The following is a 17402-nucleotide window of genomic DNA, read 5'->3' on the forward strand; positions in this document are numbered from 1 at the left end:
GGTCTTCCTCTACAGTGAGGGAAAATGAATAGCCAGGTAGTTCAACAGATAGAGCACTAGGCTTGGGAGTCTGGAAGACCCAAGTTCAAATTCTGCCTTGGTAAATCATTAAACCTGTCTCACTCTCAGCTTCCCCAGCTGTAAAACGAGGATAAAAATAGCACCTACCTCAATGGATTATTGTTTATGTACATGAAGTACTTTGTCAGCTTGAAAAGTACATCAGAAATGGTAGCTATCATTATCAAATTTGCAGATGATATAAAACTGGGAAAGATAACTGCCATGCAGGAAGAACTGTGAGGTCCTTGGGAGCAGGGACGGTTCTTTGCTTTTTCTTTTGGGCCTCTTTTTTTTTTTTTTTTGGCCTTTCTCTGTATCCTCATTGCTTAACATAAAGACAGACGCGTAGTGGGGACTTAATAAATACTTGTTGATTGAATGACTGATTGACTGAGGAATCTGTTGAACTTGATATTTTCTGAGGTGCCTTTCAGCTCCCAAAGTCTGTGATCCATTTCTGACTTTCTTCCATCCTCCCTTCCCCACTCTTTCCTTTCTGTCACTGAAAAGCCTTCTCTTTAATCAACAAGGGTTTCATTACGTCTAACTATGGCGGATTCCCAGAGCCAAAGCCAGGAATATGAAATGCTGAATAATAGAGTCATCAAGAAAGGCAAGCTTGAGTCTAGAGTAGCAAGGGGAAGGGACGGATGCCCTGGAGGGGCAGCCTTCCTAAGAACCCCTGGGGCATCAACAAAAGGCAATTCAATGCAGCAAGAATCCACTTGACCCCTCTTACAAGTGAGGCACTGAGCTAGACACCAGGGGACAGAGACAGGGCACAGACTGCTTAGAGAAAGAACAAGACCACATCCAATGATGATCCAAGCAAGAACAAGAGAAGAGCTAAGAAAATCATAGACCTCTGACTGGAAGAGCCCCTTCCATGTCACCTAGTCCATCCCCTCATTTTACAGAGGAGGAAGCTGGAGCCCATGAAGACGAAGGGGTTCACTATTGGTAACATAGTAAATCGCCCAAAGCACAGATCTAACTTTCTCTTTCTTCTCTCTCTGTCTCTCTGTCTGTCTCTCTGTCTCTCTGTCTGTCTGTCTCTCTCTCTCTGCCTGTCTGTGTTTCTCTCTCTATCTCTGTCTGTCTCTTTCTCTTTCACTGTCTCTCTGCCTCTCCCTTTGTGTGTCTCTCTCTGTCTCTCTGTCTCTGTCTCTCTCTGTCTCTCTCTGTCTCTCTCTGTCTCTCTGTCTCTCTGTCTCTCTGTCTCTCTGTCTCTCTCACACACACACACACACACACACACACACACACACACACACACACACACACACTAAACTCAACTAAACTAAAATCCAGTGGCTCCTATCACCTCTATGACCAGTGATCAGTTCCTCTCTTTAGCACTGAAAGCTTTTCCCAGTCTCGCTCTTTCCTCTGTCCTGTCTGCTCACACACTGCTCCCCACCTTGCACTCTATAGTACATACTGCACTTCACACCGTTTCTTACACCCAACCCTCCACTTCCCATCTCCATGTGCATTAGCTGTCTGGAATGCTCTCTCTCCTCATCTCCACTTCTTAGAATCCTTGGCTTCCTTCAAGAACGGGATCCCATGCCACTCTCTGCAGGAGCCTGTTCCCACCTGGTCCCCACTGCTGCTCATGCTTTTCCCTCTGATGCTACTTCATATCTACCTTGTAGGTACCTTGCATGCCTTTACTGTATATATGTTGTCTCTCCCCAATAGAATATAAGCTCCCTGAGGACAAGGGCTATCTTCATTTTTTCTTTGCATCTCTAGGACTTAGTTCAGTGCCTGGCATATAATAAGCACTTTTAAAAATGCTTGTTGATTGATTGATCCATAAGCATCAGAGTTGAGATTTGAACTTAGTTCTTTTGATTCCAAAGGTCTAATCAAAGTGCTGAGAGGTCACTTTTACCTATGACAGAGGAAAAGGACAAAAAAGTCATCCTAATGGAGGTCAAGATGCCAACAGTAACCATCGGAATTCAATAACCCTACTCCCTGAGGCTCTCACTCAAGCATATTGTTCCAGGCATAATCGTCCTGCATCTTTATGACTATCTAACTTAGCAGCTACATGAACCAAGCAACCCATGGAGCCCGGGTCAAGACTTAGACATCAATCATCTAACTTTCCACCTCTATGGATCTGAAGTTCCCAGTCTGGCTCCCCACAACCAAACCAGAGAGATTTTGAAAAGACCCATGATCAATGCTAGACTACGTTATTTTAGTGGAAAGAGTAATGGATTTAGAAGCAGAAGAGGGGTTCAAATATAACCTCTGGTACTGACCTTCATGATCCTGGGTAAGTCCCTTCACCTCTTCCAGCCTCAGTACCTTCATCTGACTAACGGGAGAGCTAAACTAGAAAATCTCCAAGATCAAGTTCAATCCAACACAACAAGTATTTATTAAACGTCTGCTACATGGTGGGGAGAGGAGAAACTATGCTAGGCACTCAGGATACAAAGACAAAATGAGAAAACTCTCTGCCCTCAAATAGTTTACTCTCTACTAGAGGGAATACAGCATATAAGTAGATAAATACATGCATGATCATTTGAAGGGAGACCACTAATGACCATGGGGATCAGGAAAAGTTTCCCATAGCTTGTGGTACGTGAAACAAGTGTCAAAGAAAGCTAAGGATTCTAAGAGGCAGAGACAAGGTGAGAATGCATTCCAGGAGTAGGGGACAGCATAGGCAAAGGCACAGAGGAGGGAGGTGTAATAAACGTCAAGTTTTAAAAGTTTTCAGCTTTAACTTTTTTAACAAGCATTTATTATAGTGTCTACTATGTGCCAGGCACTGTGCTAAGTATTTTACAAATATTATCTCATTTGATCCTCACAATAACCTGGGAGGTAGGTGTTATCATTATCCCCGTATTACAGTTGAGAAAACTGAGGCAGAGTGACTTGCTCAGAGTCACACATCTAGTAAGTGTCTAAGGCCACATTTGAATTCAGGTCTTATTGACTCTAGGTTGTCATAGTGCCACCTCCACTATGCCACCTCCTATCAAACAATACTCCACTCCAGTTAGAAACTCTTTCCCATAAGCTCTGGTCCATTTGTCTAAAAGCCATGACTTCCTAGCTCCACCTGCTATATTTATTTACCTGCCTTCTGCAGTAGATTATAAGCCCCTCCACAGTGATGACTTTTATGCATCAAATGAACAGGGATTTCTGGGTGGTTAAACACACCTTGGTGATAACTCCCCCAAAGTTAAGTTTGTAGATTTAAGCTCCCAGGCTGGAAATGCAGGAACTCCAAAGCCTAGTTCTCATTATCCATGCACTCTACCATCACAGGGGGTTCCTCTTTGAATTTCATTAATTACAACATGAATTGTGCTTTAGGTATTTTGGTCAATAGAGACTTCATTGCCTCCTCCCTCTAGAGCTCATAAATTAGAGCCCTATGGTCTAGCGGCCATGATGTTCCCCTAATCACATTACTGCAATATTAATAAGGCTGCTTAATGCAACCAGTTCCTTCTAAATTGTCACATAAAAATTTGGTAAATGTCAGACACATCATTTAATGGAAAACTGTGTTTTACTGTTGGGGGACTGGGGGCCGAGATGATGCAGTAAAGAAAGTACAAGGTTAACTGAATAGTGTGTGGGGCGGGGGGGGGGGGGGGGGGGTGCAAAACAGCAACATCAGTAAAGTTTGTTCCTAAAGCACAATGGTGATTCAGAAAAAAAAAAATCTGTTATTATGAATGTAGTCTTTCATGGGATAGGCTAGTTCTGCTCCAGACATCATGGTCCCATTGTGGTGAGAATGGCAGATTTGGAACCAGAGGACTTGAGTTTGAAACCTGGCTCAGCTAACTACTACCTCTGTGACACTGGCCAAATCACCTACCCCCTCTGAGCCTCAGTTTCCCTCTATGTAAAAGAGAACAATTGTGCCTTTGGTACCAACCTCACAGCATGATTATGCCTGAGAACAGAAGACTTAGGAGAACATAATGACTCCTCAGGCATTGGAAGGGCTGACCAATCAAAGAGGGATTGGATGTGAGTTGCTTGTCGTTACAAGACAGAACTAGGAATGGTAGATACAATTTGGAAAGAGTTAAACTAAGACTTGATATCAGGAAACTCTTCCTAACCATTAGAGTGGTCCCAAAGTGAAATGGGCTGTCTTGGGAGGTGGTGGGTTTCTCATTGTCGGAAGGCTTCAAGAACGAGCTGGATGACCATTTGTTGGGCATGTTTTCGAGGGCATCCTTTGAGGGATGGATCTAGAAGGTTTCTGAGGTTCCTTCTGACTCAAAGATTCTACACTTCTATGTCCCCGAACTTAGATTTCTGTTACTTGGCCCAGAGGATTCAAACCCTCCCTTGATGATTCATTGGGTCAGGGAGGTGACCTTGTGTTCTCAAAGGTGACTGGAGCATATGCTTCCAGCGAGAAAATATGGCCTAGGGACAGATTAGATGTTTCACTTGAGGACCAACTGAGTTAATATCAGGGAAGGGCATCACCAGGTGGATGCTGGATGAAGAGGTTGTTTTTTTTCCAACATGACCATGTTCAAAGAACATCTAAGTCATGATGATACGCCTCCATCATGGCACCTAAGTGCCAATCTCCATCAGTGGCACCTAAGTGATGTATGACTTGGAGTCACAAAGCCCTGAGTTCAAATGGGACCTCACACATTTGTTTAGCTATGTGACCCTAAGCAAATCACTAAACCTCTGCCTCCTCTTAAAATGGGGACAAAAATAGAACTTACTTCCCAGGGTTGTTGAAAAGATGAAATGAAATACTTGAAAAGTGTTTTTGCAAACCTTAAAGTATTACATTAAATGCTACTTGTCGTAGTTGTTGCTGCTGCTTGAGGGAATGCCCACACCAAAGAAATCACAGATGTCTGAAATGCTGAAGAAATACACAGAGAACAGCAACACATGTATTGAAAGAAAGAAAGAAAGAAAGAAAGAAAGAAAGAAAGAAAGAAAGAAAGAAAGAAAGAAAGAAAGAAAGAAAGAAAGAAAGAAAGAAAGAAAGAAAGAAAACCTTAGATTTGGAGCTGGAAAGGATGCTAGTTCAGCCCCCTCATTTTACTGATGAGATTTGCCCAAGGTCACCCAAGTAATGGGTCTCAGAGGCAGGATTTGAATCCAGCTCTTACTGACCCCAAGGCCAGTACTCTATCTATGGGTAGACTATGCTGCCTTTCTGAGGCTTAGGAAGAATTTTGGTCTTCATCCCTCTCTGGGTAACACTGCTGTTTAACCTCCACAGGACTTTCTCTGCCTTGCCTCCAGGCCAATTACCTTCTTCCCTCCCCCTTTCAGCTCCCTTTCATATGCAATCTTCACCCATTAGAATGTAAACTCCTTGAGGGCAGGAACTAACTTTCTCTAGGCTTTTATTTGTATTTCCAATGCCTGGCCCATATTAAGTGCTTAATAAAAGCTTGTAGAAGGATTGCTGACTGAATCCTTGGATCTGATTCATAACACATTATTATAAGAAATTGAGGATCTTCAGAATAATTCCTTAAGATTTTTAGGTTCGAATCCTAGAGGGTAACTCCTAAGTGCTTCTATCCAGTCATTTTTTTGGTCCTGCCCTTTCACTGTCTGGGAGAGAATACTGAACTAACCCATTAAGCATAAATTTTTATGGACCGAGGAGGGACTTTAGAAGCCATCTAGTCCAAGCCCCTTATTTTTGCGGATGAAGAAACTGAGACTGGAGATTGGAGAGGCAAAATGATTTGCCCAGGAAAAAATTGTAACTTTTATTTTAAATGGAACTGGCTTTTCCGATACCAAGGTCAGAAGTAGTGGCTGGGACACATGAACTTCATGCTCAAGACATCCAAGATGAGTCTCCTGCCTCCTGGCTAGACTGGAGCTACTCTGAGAAAAGCTGCCTCTATTCATTGCCTCCACTTCTCCTCCTACTCACTTCCAAACCTTTCCAATACAACTTCCAAACTCATTGTTCATTTGGAATGGCCTTCTCCAAGTTTCTAGCCTTTTCTCAGGCTTCATTCATCTTGTTTTCACTGGTATCTTGCAAACCACCATGGGTTTTTGTGATACTTTTCTGTCCTGGTTCTTTCTACCTTTTATATGTATCTTGCATATGCCTCTACTGTATATATGAACATGTTGTCCTTTTAACTATTCTTGGCTAGATCTTCATCTGTGTTTCCTGCCTCCTAATCATGGGTGTCCCCCAAGGCTTTGATATGGTCTCTCTTCTTTTCTGTTCCTATACCACCTCTTTTGGTAACCTTATCATCTCCCATGGGTTTTATTATTGACTATGTAGATGACTCCCTAATCTATTTCTCTCATCATCTCTAGTTCAGCATAATCAAATGCCTACTATACATCTCCAGCTGATGTCCCATAGGTATCTAAAACTCAATGTATCCAAAATGGAACTCGCCATCTTGGTCTCTAAACCATTCATCCTCCAAATTTCCTATTTGTGTTGAGAGAACAATCATGCTTCCAGTTACCTAGTTTTGTAATCTCAAAGACATTCTTATTTTTTTTTTAAAAATTTCAATTAACAAATATTTGTTTCCTCTTTCCCTCCACCCAACCCCTCAGTTAAAGGAGGGGAGGACAAAATCTTTGAAACAAATATGAATAGCGAGGCAAAACAAAATGACTATGTCGAAAAATGTATGTCTCATTCTGCATCTTTAGTCTATCATCTCTCCATCAGGAGCTGGGTAGCATTCTTTGTCATTAATCCTCTGGAGTTATGGTTGGTCATTATATTGATCAGAGCTCTTAAGTCTTTCAATGTTGCCCTGTTTTACAATGTGTGTTACTGTGTAAGTTTATTCTCCCAGTTCTGTTCACTTCACTCTACATCAGTTCATACAAGTCTTCCCAGATTTCTTTGAAACTATCCCTTTCATCATATCTTATAGCACTAAAGTCTTCCACTCTACTAATGCCTCAGAGACATTCTTGACTCCTCTCCCTGTCCTCCCATATCAATCAAGGTGAATCAATGGCAGGTTACTAAATCATTGGCCTACCTTTACAATATCTCTCACGCCCATTCCCTTTTATTTATTTATATAGCCACCTCCCTAGTTGAGATCCCTCACCACCTCTTACCTGGACTATTGCAACAAACTCCCACTGGAGCTCTTGGCTTCTAGTCTCTTCCTTTTCTCTCTTTTTTTTTTTTCCTGGGTGAGGCAATGGGGTTAAGAGACTTGCCCAAGGTCACATAGTCTCTTCCTTCTGGAACCCATCCTGCATATAAATGTCCAAACAATCTGCCTAAAGCATAGTTCTGGCCATGTTACTCCTTGGGTTAAAAACCTTCAATGGCTAGTCTCTTGATTCTTTATAAAATATAAACTATTTATTTTGGTATTTCCAGCCCTTTGCAATCTGGCTCCTGCCTTTCCAGGCTTCTTTCCCAGAGCTCCTGATCATGCCCTTTTCATTCCAATCCAACTAGCTTACTTGCTATTCCCAGAATTCCATATTCCACCTCCTGCACCCATGCCTTTGCATTAATTGTACCCAGGCGTGTCCTGGAGCCAGCTGGAACAGGCACGGAGAGCCAATCGTTAAATTTTCAGCGTGAGCATTTACACCTTAGAAATCAGCAAACTCCAAATCAGGGTTTGATTTATTGTTTTGTCGATTGCCTAGACTTAAGAAAGTGATGGAGAAAATGTTAATAATGCCCATTAAACTTAAAAGTAGGTTGTGCTTCTGGCTGTTAAACATTTACCAGCATACCCTTGGCTGCACCTCCTACCTAGAATGCCCTGGATCATCCCCTCTGCCTCTTAGCACCTTGATGTGGCTCATCTCCTATGGGAAACAGTCCTGGTGCTGCTGGTTGTTAGTTATCTGTCCCTCCTCAAATTATCGTGTTTATATAAATCTGTATACATGGAATATACTCCCATCCACCCCTCAGTAGAATGTGGGCTATTTTGGGTTTTGTCTGTGTACTCTCAGTACCTAGCATGGTACCTTGCATAAAATAGGCACGTACATTAGGAGGCTTGGATTCGGTTGAATTGCTTGTAGTTTCTAAGAGAAAATCATTCTGCTGCAAGAGGGCTACCATGAAGAAAATGCTGGATTGGAAGGCAGAAGACATGGGTTCCAATCCTAGACCTGACACTTATTAGCCTAGAACTCTGGCAAGTCAGCACAACTCTCTGGACAACAGCATCTTCACCAGTAGAGGGGTGCTATTTGCATGTAGATCTCACTAAATATTGCTTTAGAAAAGCACTTTATAAACCTTAAAGTCTTGTTATCAATGGGAAGTCACAGAAATTCAGAACTGCAAGGGAGCTAGCAAGGCAGCATGGTTCAACGGAATGCATGCTGGATTTGGAGACAGAGGACTTGGCTTCAGATCTCAGTTCTGACCAATACTACCTGGGTAACCTTGAGTTAGTCACTTAGCTTCTCAACTTTCTCATCTGTAGGGGTTGGGGAATGGGCTGGATTAGATGACCACTAAAGTCTCTTCCAACTTCAGATCTATGATCTTCTGACTCTGACCTCATGTCCCCTCCTTCTTTTGATTATCTCTAATTTATCCCGTATGCATCTTGTTTGTACGTAGTTGTTTGCACATTGTTTCTCCCATTAGACTATGAGCTCCTTGGGAGCAAGGACCACGTTCTTCGCTTTTCTTTGTATGCCCAGAACTGAGCATGGTGCTTGGCACATGGTTGGTGTAATAAATGTTCATGGACTGTATTCTAATTCCACCCATTCTCTAAAAAGAATTCCCTCTATGACATATGCAAGTGGCCTTCTGGTCTTTGCTTGAAGACCTCCAGAGAGAAGGAAGCAACCATCTCCAAAGCAGAGCATTCCATTCGGAGACAGCTCAAAGTGTTAGAGATTTCCTTCTGACATCAAGCCTACCTTTGATTCTCTACATCTCCCACACACTGCTCCTAGTTCCGTCTTCTGGGGGCTAAGCAGCACTATCCAAATTCCTCTTCAAACACTTGGATTCAGCGATCACGGCCCCCTCCAGTCCTCCATTTTGTCTAAGGATCCCCAGTTCCTTCAAGTGATCCTCACATGTCATGAATTTAAGGTTCTTCAACATCTTGATTGCTTTCCTCAAGACACTCTCCATTTTGTCGATGGAAACAATAATCCACATATGGCCTGCCCATGGCAGTGTACAGTGTTTTATGTTCCTATCCCCAGTACTTAGCATGATGACTGGCACACAGTAGGTGCTTAAGAAATGCTTATTAACTGATTATCTTCTAAGCTTTATTCCTGGGGACTTTGCCACTCTCATACTGCAGCCCAAGATAATTATTGTCACTGTCATGTCAGTGGGTAGCAGTGTGACAACAAAGAGATACAAGGATACTTGAGAAAAGACTCTAATAGTGAAAAAAAGGGGTGACTCTACAAACAAAGGACACCTCTGATACAATTTGTGTAACTGCAGGCAAGTCACAAACTATCAGGGCCTCAGTGTCCTCATCTGTAAAATGAGGAGGGAAGAGGGTATATTAGATGGCCTCTGAATTCTATGAGCCCTATGATCTTAAGTCTATCCATGGTTTTCCAGAGCTACCATTTTAATGGGAGAAGCAGAATAGAAAACAACTATTCCATCCAAGGCCATATCTAAATTTGCAACAGCATATCAATTCAAGGGATATTTATTGAGCTCCAACTGTGGTCCAACTTGACTTCAAGCTTTTCTGGGTATCAGGTACTAAAACAATGTCCTACTTAATCCCTGTTTGGGGACTGTGATGATAGCAAGCACCTACTGTGTGCTCAGCTATTCTAGGCAATATGGGAGATATAAAAGGAGGATGCATGGTGTCTGCCCTCAAGGAGGTTACAGTCTGGTTGGATAAATAAGTCTCACCTTCAAGTAACAAATGCTAAGCAAATCAAAGAAGGGGAAATGCAATTGCCTGTAACTCTTTCAAGATAATATATACATTAAATCTATAAAACATATAGAAAGTAGATCTTTAGGCATACATAAACTTTGGGAGGCCACATGCCCAGACTGCAGTAGGGAGGCTTAGCCAAGAAATAAATGACTTCATAATGCCAAAATATTGGAAGTGATAAGTTTCATCTTCCTGCAATTTCAGAAATCATTTACCTGCCTACCATCTATAGCCATGTTCTCAGAACCTGCAAATTGACGCATTAGGAACAGCTGCCAATCACAATGAGATTGCTCCTTTAGTGGTCTGGGTGCCTCAACTCCAGTTACCAGGAGAAAACCAACCTCATTGGTTGGTCTAGAAAACATTCCCTGTGCATTGTGAGAGTTCAAGATGGTTGGTCTGTACCTCCCAGCAGCTGCCTTTGGATTTCTTCTGCCTAGCCTGAATAGAATACTTGCTTTTCTGGGGGAAAGGTGAAAAATGGGCAGGCGGGGAGGTCAGTTAACAGAACAGGCAGCCTCTGGGTCAGTCCTAGAATCAAAGAGGCCTAAGTATGGGGAATTCCCATGAGACAGAGCCTGGCATCTTTACCAGAGCTGAGACAAATGGATAAGCAGTGTTTGTGGGGAGCTATCCACTGTCCTCCCCTCCACGACCATTGTATTCTCTCCAAATCACAGAATCTCAGAGGTAGAAAGGACTTCTGTGGCCATACCTAAAAAAAGATTCCCCCGATCCCACACCACATAATATTGAACGTGTGGTCATCATACCTTTGTTTGCCTTGAAGACTTCCAGGGAGAGTGAACCCACTACATGCCAAGGCCACTCATTCCAACTGAGGCTCACTAATTGTTAAGAAGTTGGTCCTGACATCAAGCCTAAATTGACCCCTCCACAACATGCACCTGGTGCTCCTGATTCTGCTTTCTGGAGACAAGCTGAACAATTACTTGAAGACAGCTATCAGGCCCCACTCCAATCCCAAGGCTCTGCTCTCCCAAGCTTAAGCATCCTCAGATTTAAATCCCCAGATCCTTTGTAGATCAATTGTTGTCTATGTCCCCCATCTTATATTTCTAAAATTAACTACTTGAACCCAAGTGTAAAATTTTACATTTATCTCTACTAAAGTTCAACTTATTGGACTTATTTCAATGTTTTAGCTTGCCAAGATCTTTTCTTAATCCTGTTTCTATCATCCAGTATGTTAAAGCAAGAAAGTATTTTGAATTCTGAGTCATAGTGCTCTTAGGCTAATCAGGGTCCTGGAAAGTCCTGCCAAAAGAGAATGTAGGGATGTGGAAGGGCTCAAGTTGTATATCTAGAGCACTCTGGGACCCACCCCAGGGCACTGTACTTATCTATCCACAGAGTGTCCAGAAGGAAGCTTCCTTAGAAGGTGCACCATTCCTACTGAACCTCCCAATCTGCTTGTGGGATCCCACCCTTGGGGCAGAAGGAGAAACAGAAAACAGCCCAGGTTTCAAGCTGCCATATAAAACGATGAAGAAGTTTAAAAATAAAACCCGCATGCAGCCTATTTTTTTTAAATTAATTTTAGCCAGTGAAAAAATTATTTTAGAAAGCTGTTTCCTCTCTTGTATCTAATTATGGGTGTAAGCATCCTCTGGATTCAGTCAGAGTTTAGATTTCCCTTCCTCCCTCTGAGGGGAATGGGAAGCTGCTACAGTTATGCAGGTAAGATAGCTAGATGGCACCATGAGTAGATTGATGGACCTGGAATCAGGAAAACCTGAGTTCAAATCCAGCCTCAGACATTTAATAGCTGCGTGACCCTAGGCGAGTCACTTAAACTCTCTTAACCTCAGTTTTTTTCATCTGTAAAAAACGGGATAATAATAGCAACTACCTCCCAGGGTTGATGTAAAAATCAAATAAGATAATATTTGATAAAGTGCTTTACAAGCCTTATAGTACTATATCCATGCTAGCTATCATCATTTTTAGGATTACCATTACAGTTACTGTTTTTATTTCACTCGTCATAGATCTCTCATCTGTCTTCATTAGCCAGGGACTGGGGTGCCTTTGCCTGACCCATATTTTCAGTAACACAGAGGATCATATATTTAGAATCTGAAGGGACCCTAATGACCATTAGGTCTACTCCCAACTCAACTTATTTATGGGAAAACTGAGGTTCAGGAAGGTAGATATCCTAGAATCATTGAATCATGGACTTAGAGTTGTAAGGGATCTTAGAAGTCACTCAGTCCAACCCCCTTATTTTAAAATGAGGAAACCAAGATCCAGAACACTTGAGTGATTTTCTTAAAGGTCACATAGAGCTAGGGGGTATAGTGCATAAAGCACCAAGCCTGGACTCAAGAAGACTCATGTTCCTGAGTTCAAATCCAGTCTCAGATACTTACTGGCTATATGACCCTGGGCAAGTCACTTAACCTTAGTTTCCTCATCTGTAAAATGAGCTGGAGAAGGAAATGGCAAACCACTCCAGTATATCTGCAAAGAAAACCCCAAATGGAGTCACAAAGAGATGGGCACAACTGGAAAATGACTGAACAACAACAGTAAGGATACCAAGCCAGGTCCTCTGATTCCTAACACAGCATTCAGTAGACTTTCAAAGTGTTGTATGTGCATGCACACTCACGGGCACACATGCTCTAATGACCCAAAATCTTTATTAAAGTCATTATGTTTAAAGAAATGATCATCCCAGAGAATCTTTGGTCTTTGTGTTGCACAGATAATCCAGAAAGACTCTAGTGAAGATATCACCTGATACAATTGTTCCTTCCCACTTTGTGCAAAAAATAGGATAGGATACTTTTTGTTAAATTTCCTAAACATACAAATCAAAAATGGGATTTAATAAAATAAAAATTGAGATGAAAAGGAAACCACTGATTGCATATTCATGAGCTTGACTTGAAAATACAGATGAGTTCTTTAAGCTTCTTATTAGCCAGTAGTGAGAGATCTAATATGTGCTGGAAAGATTTCATGGCAGATACAAGCCCCATAAAAGCCTGTTCATTCATTTGGCATCCAGCGAGAAGTTATTGGTGTGTAGATCACTGCATTGTGGTTTATCTTCCATCTGTGCCCTGTCTCACTAGCTAGATTTCAAAGCTTCCTTGGGTATCTAGTGCTTACCTAAAACAATGCCTTACTCAGTCGGTAAGTGTGGATTGTGATGATGCTGGTATATAAAGCACTTACTGGGTGATCAGCCATGCTAGGTGATGAGGGACATGGAAAAGAAGATCTCTGCCCCCAGGAAGTTTACAATGTGGTTGGATAATTACATCTCAGATTCAGGTAAGATCATAGGAGGTGGACCGCAGGGGCCACATGAATTTATAGATGAGGACACTAAAGCCAACAGAGATTAAAGTGATTTCCAAGGTTACACAGATGGTAAGTGGTAGGGTTGGGATTTGAACCCATGTGCTCTAACTCCAAAGCTAGGGCTCCATTATTACTATATGGTGAAGCCTCTCTCAGTGAGGGAAGAGGGTTTATGTCCATGCCGACTAGCCCCAGAGGGCAGAACTGGGAGTGAGATGAAGAGATACAGCACAGCTTGGTGCAAGGGGGAATAAAAACTTCATAATAATGAGAATGATCTCCAGATTCGAAGGGCTGCATTGGGGAATTGTGGTCTGCCTGACCTTGGAGGTCTTCAAGCGGAAGATAGATAATAACCTGTTAGTGATATTGCAGCAAGAGATTTCTCTTGTTCCCTTCTGGCAGACTCATCCTGTGATTCTGTGATGTAGTGGGAAATGAATAGTGGCCCACAAACACTGCTTGATTTAAGATCTGGAAGACACCTTATGGGTTATCCAGTCCAGACATGTTAACAGAAGAGGAAGCTGAGATCTAGAAGGGGGAAGTGACTTTTCCAGGGTCACACATGAAATGACTCCATTATTCAGCATTAGTTATCAACAATACATCAAGATCAAATCAGGAATGATGAGTGTAGAACATGACTTGTTAGCAAAGATAGCTCAGAGGAAGTAGGTCTTGGCGGAAATGATGGATGTGGATCAGTAGAGAGGAGGCAGCCAAGGCAGGAGAGCGTACCCTGGCAATGGACCATGAGGTGGCACTGTCCATATGCCAGAAGGCAGAGTTCCTTTGAAAATGCCTGCTTTGGAGTGGGGAGGAACATAAGAAGACTGTGGGAGCCTACAGCTCCCCCCAACAAAGGTTCCCACTCCCCACAGACACCCACAGCATTTGACAGAAGGACAGAGGAAGAAAGAAAGAAAAAATAGGCATCTGCAAAACAGCTAATTCACCCCTGGCAATGGTACTTTTCTAAATAAAATGTCATTCAGTGGTTGGCAGATCTGGGCAAAGGAAAGGGGATAGAATGGGGGAAAGGGGGTAGAATGGGGGAGGGTGGAGAGAGATGAAGATGAGAAAGGGAAAACTCTGCAAGGATTGAGTATTCTCATAAGGATTTGATCTGTGCCTCACCCTGTGGGTGTATTAAAACAAAGTACACATCTGCTCCACCAAAGGGGGCTGAGGAGCAAGCCTCAGTGCTCCATAGTCATACCAGAGGTAAATGGAAAAAAGGAAACCTTATCTGGTCCTGCGGTCTCCGTCAGACACAGCACTCAAGGGATTTTCTCAAAAGTATCATCCATCCAGTTTATGTCCCCAGAGTGTTTCATTTAGCTGGAAATCATGCTTGGTCTATTTCCCAGATCTAGCTGACATTGTAAGAACCCTGGACAACAGATCTGGCATCGAAGCAGCTCAATAAGCCAGTAACCAGAGTTGGATTCCCACCAGCCCCCTCTCTGCCATGACCAGCACCACCACCACCACCGCCCTTCCCTCCATCCAGAGAGCAGGCTGCTCAGGCCACTTCCCAAGGAGGCGTCTTCACTGGGTCATTGCCCACCCTGGGCAATGGATGGATCACAGGATGCTAGTTCTAGGCCATTGAGTCCAACTCCCTCATTTTACAGGTGGGGAAACTGAGGCCCATAGCAGTGAAGGGATTTGCCTCATGTCACAAAGGGCATAATATCCTTAGATCTAGAACCAGAAGACACCTCAGAAATCACTTAACCCAATCTTTCCATTTTACAGATGAGTAAACTGAGATCCAGGGAGGATAAGTTATTTGCTCAAGGTCACCCAGGTCAAGTCAGTGGCACATGGCTTGGATCTGAATGTGTTCAGAGCTCTTTCCACTGTGCTACACAGCCTCTCTCAAGGAAATGGCCAACACCTTGGGTTTGATGTTAGCTTCTTGGCCGAACGGATGAAGGAATAGGGGTTAAAATGACCTTCTATGCACTAGAAGAGAACAACAAACACCCCTCCCCAAAAAACATATCCCAGGAGGTAAACAATAGCCACACCTAAAGAACAAGGTGCTGCTCTGGGAATGGAGTCTCCCAAATCTCTCCTTCCCGCCTACCCTTTGCCCTGTTATGTCCCCATAATCTATGGCTTTCTCCTTTTGAATTCATCCCTCTCAGAGGGGCATCAAATGCTCCAGGTGATGGATTCTCAGAAAACCATCCCATTAATTCTTTTTTTTCTGGTACAATCCAGGCTTTAAAAGCTCAGTTGCCTTCAGATCTGTGGCCAGAAATGCATCTGCAAAGGCTGACTCTGATGCTGCCTGACAGGGAGATTTGGGAGCGATTGCATCTTGCTGGGCTCCAAGGAGGAGGGGTAGAGAGGAAGCGAAGGGGGACAGCCTTACCAACAGAAATTATTCCTCCTCAGAGATCTGCCCTACCATAAGTCTTCATTTTCTTGACAGTTCTCTTGCTATGACTCAGGCTTTACCCAGATTAAAGTCCAAAAGTTTGGGATTGTCGCATCAAGTCTTGGTTGGGTATAATAATCCAATTCGATGCTATTTGCCTTTATTAAGCATTAACTAGGTGTGGGGCATTCTGCTAGTGCTGAGGACAAAAGGAAAATACAAAAGGAAAAGACAAAAAGGAAATAGTTCCTCCCCTCAAGGAGCTTACATTCTACCTATATAATGTGTAGTTTAGATACTTCTTGAGGAATTAATCCCCCACCTCATGAATCCACCCTTCTAATTTTATTGGGATAGGCTGGAAAGGAGGAGGAATGAGAGGTAATTTTGGAGGTGGGGAGAGACAATCTGGGCGGGGCGGGGGGGAGGCTGAGCTGAAAGAGATGTCTTAGTTTCGAATCTTCCTCCATCTTCCCAAGGTCCTTCCCCAAAGAATAGAGGAGTTTGTCGGCACCCTGTCCCTCTTTATTCCACCAGTTTCCTGGGGAGAGCCTTAGATTCAGGTCTTTCTCATTGAATGACCTTAGCTACCACTCTTCTTGGTGCAAGATACCCAGAAAGGGCAGCAGCCCCAGCAAGTAGAGGAATATCCTAGCCAAGGATGCCCGCTGCTAGACAAGGCCAGGGGCAGGCATTGAGGGTCTGAGTTACAAGGTCCCATGAGGATCCCATCCCATGAAGCATGTGCAGGGTCCTGCTGGCTCAACGCAAAGGGACCACCAATGCAAAGGCATAGCGATGGGAGAAGAATGCCCATAGGATGAATAGACAGAAGACTAGGAGACTAAATTATAGAGCATGAGAAGGTGAGAGCCTGGAAAGATAGATTGGAACCAGGTTATGGTGGGCATTCAAAGACAAACAGGAGTTTATATTTAATCCTAGATGCAATTGGGAGGTATAGGAATTAGAGAGTAAAAGAATAACATGGTCAGATCTGCATTTCAGGAAGAATCACTTGGGCCACTTTGTGGCAGAAGATCAGGACTGGGAGGGACTTGAATCAGGGAGAACAATTAGGTGGTCACTGAAATAGTCCAGAGGAGAAGTGATGGGGCCTGAGCTAAGATTTGGGCTGTGTGAGCAGTCAAAGGCAACATTGAAGTAACAAATCTGAGAGTGTGGAAGAATGGAGGCACCCTCAACAGAAACAGGAAAATTTACAAGAGTGGAGAGGAGTTAGGATGGAAAGAAAATGAGTTCACTTTGGCCTTATATTGAGTTTCAGATGTCTTGAGGGTATCTAGTTTGAAAAGGCCAACAGGAAATTGGTGGTGTGGGATTGATGTTCAGGAAAGAAACTGGGGCTGGACATGTAGATCTAGGACTTAATGGCATAGAGATGAGTTAATTACATTGTAACCTGTGGCCTCTGCAAGACTCCATAGAAATACTTTAACCCTAGATTCACAGAGGAGGAAGTAGTGAGGGAGGGAAAAATGAAGGTGAAATAGAGGGAGGAAGAGAGGAGGGATGGAGAGAAGGAAGAAGGAAAGGAAGGAAGGAAGGAAGGAAGGAAGAAAGGAAGGAAGGAAGGAAGGAAGGAAGGAAGGAAGGAAGGAAGGAAGGAAGGAAGGAAGGAAGAAAGAAAGAAAGAAAGAAAGAAAGAAAGAAAGAAAGAAAGAAAG

The 17402-nt window shown here is 43.0% G+C and overlaps 1 protein-coding gene across 1 annotated transcript in view; it reads right to left on the minus strand.

Moving 5' to 3' along the window:
- Nucleotides 1–17402, minus strand: part of CAMTA1 (calmodulin binding transcription activator 1) — a 1293563-nt gene that overhangs the window by 752371 nt on the left and 523790 nt on the right. The gene's annotated exons all lie outside the window — the stretch shown is intronic.

This window comes from Vombatus ursinus, unplaced genomic scaffold, assembly GCF_900497805.2.
Source record: "Vombatus ursinus unplaced genomic scaffold, bare-nosed wombat genome assembly UNPS02014932.1, whole genome shotgun sequence".
Lineage (NCBI taxonomy): Eukaryota > Metazoa > Chordata > Mammalia > Diprotodontia > Vombatidae > Vombatus > Vombatus ursinus.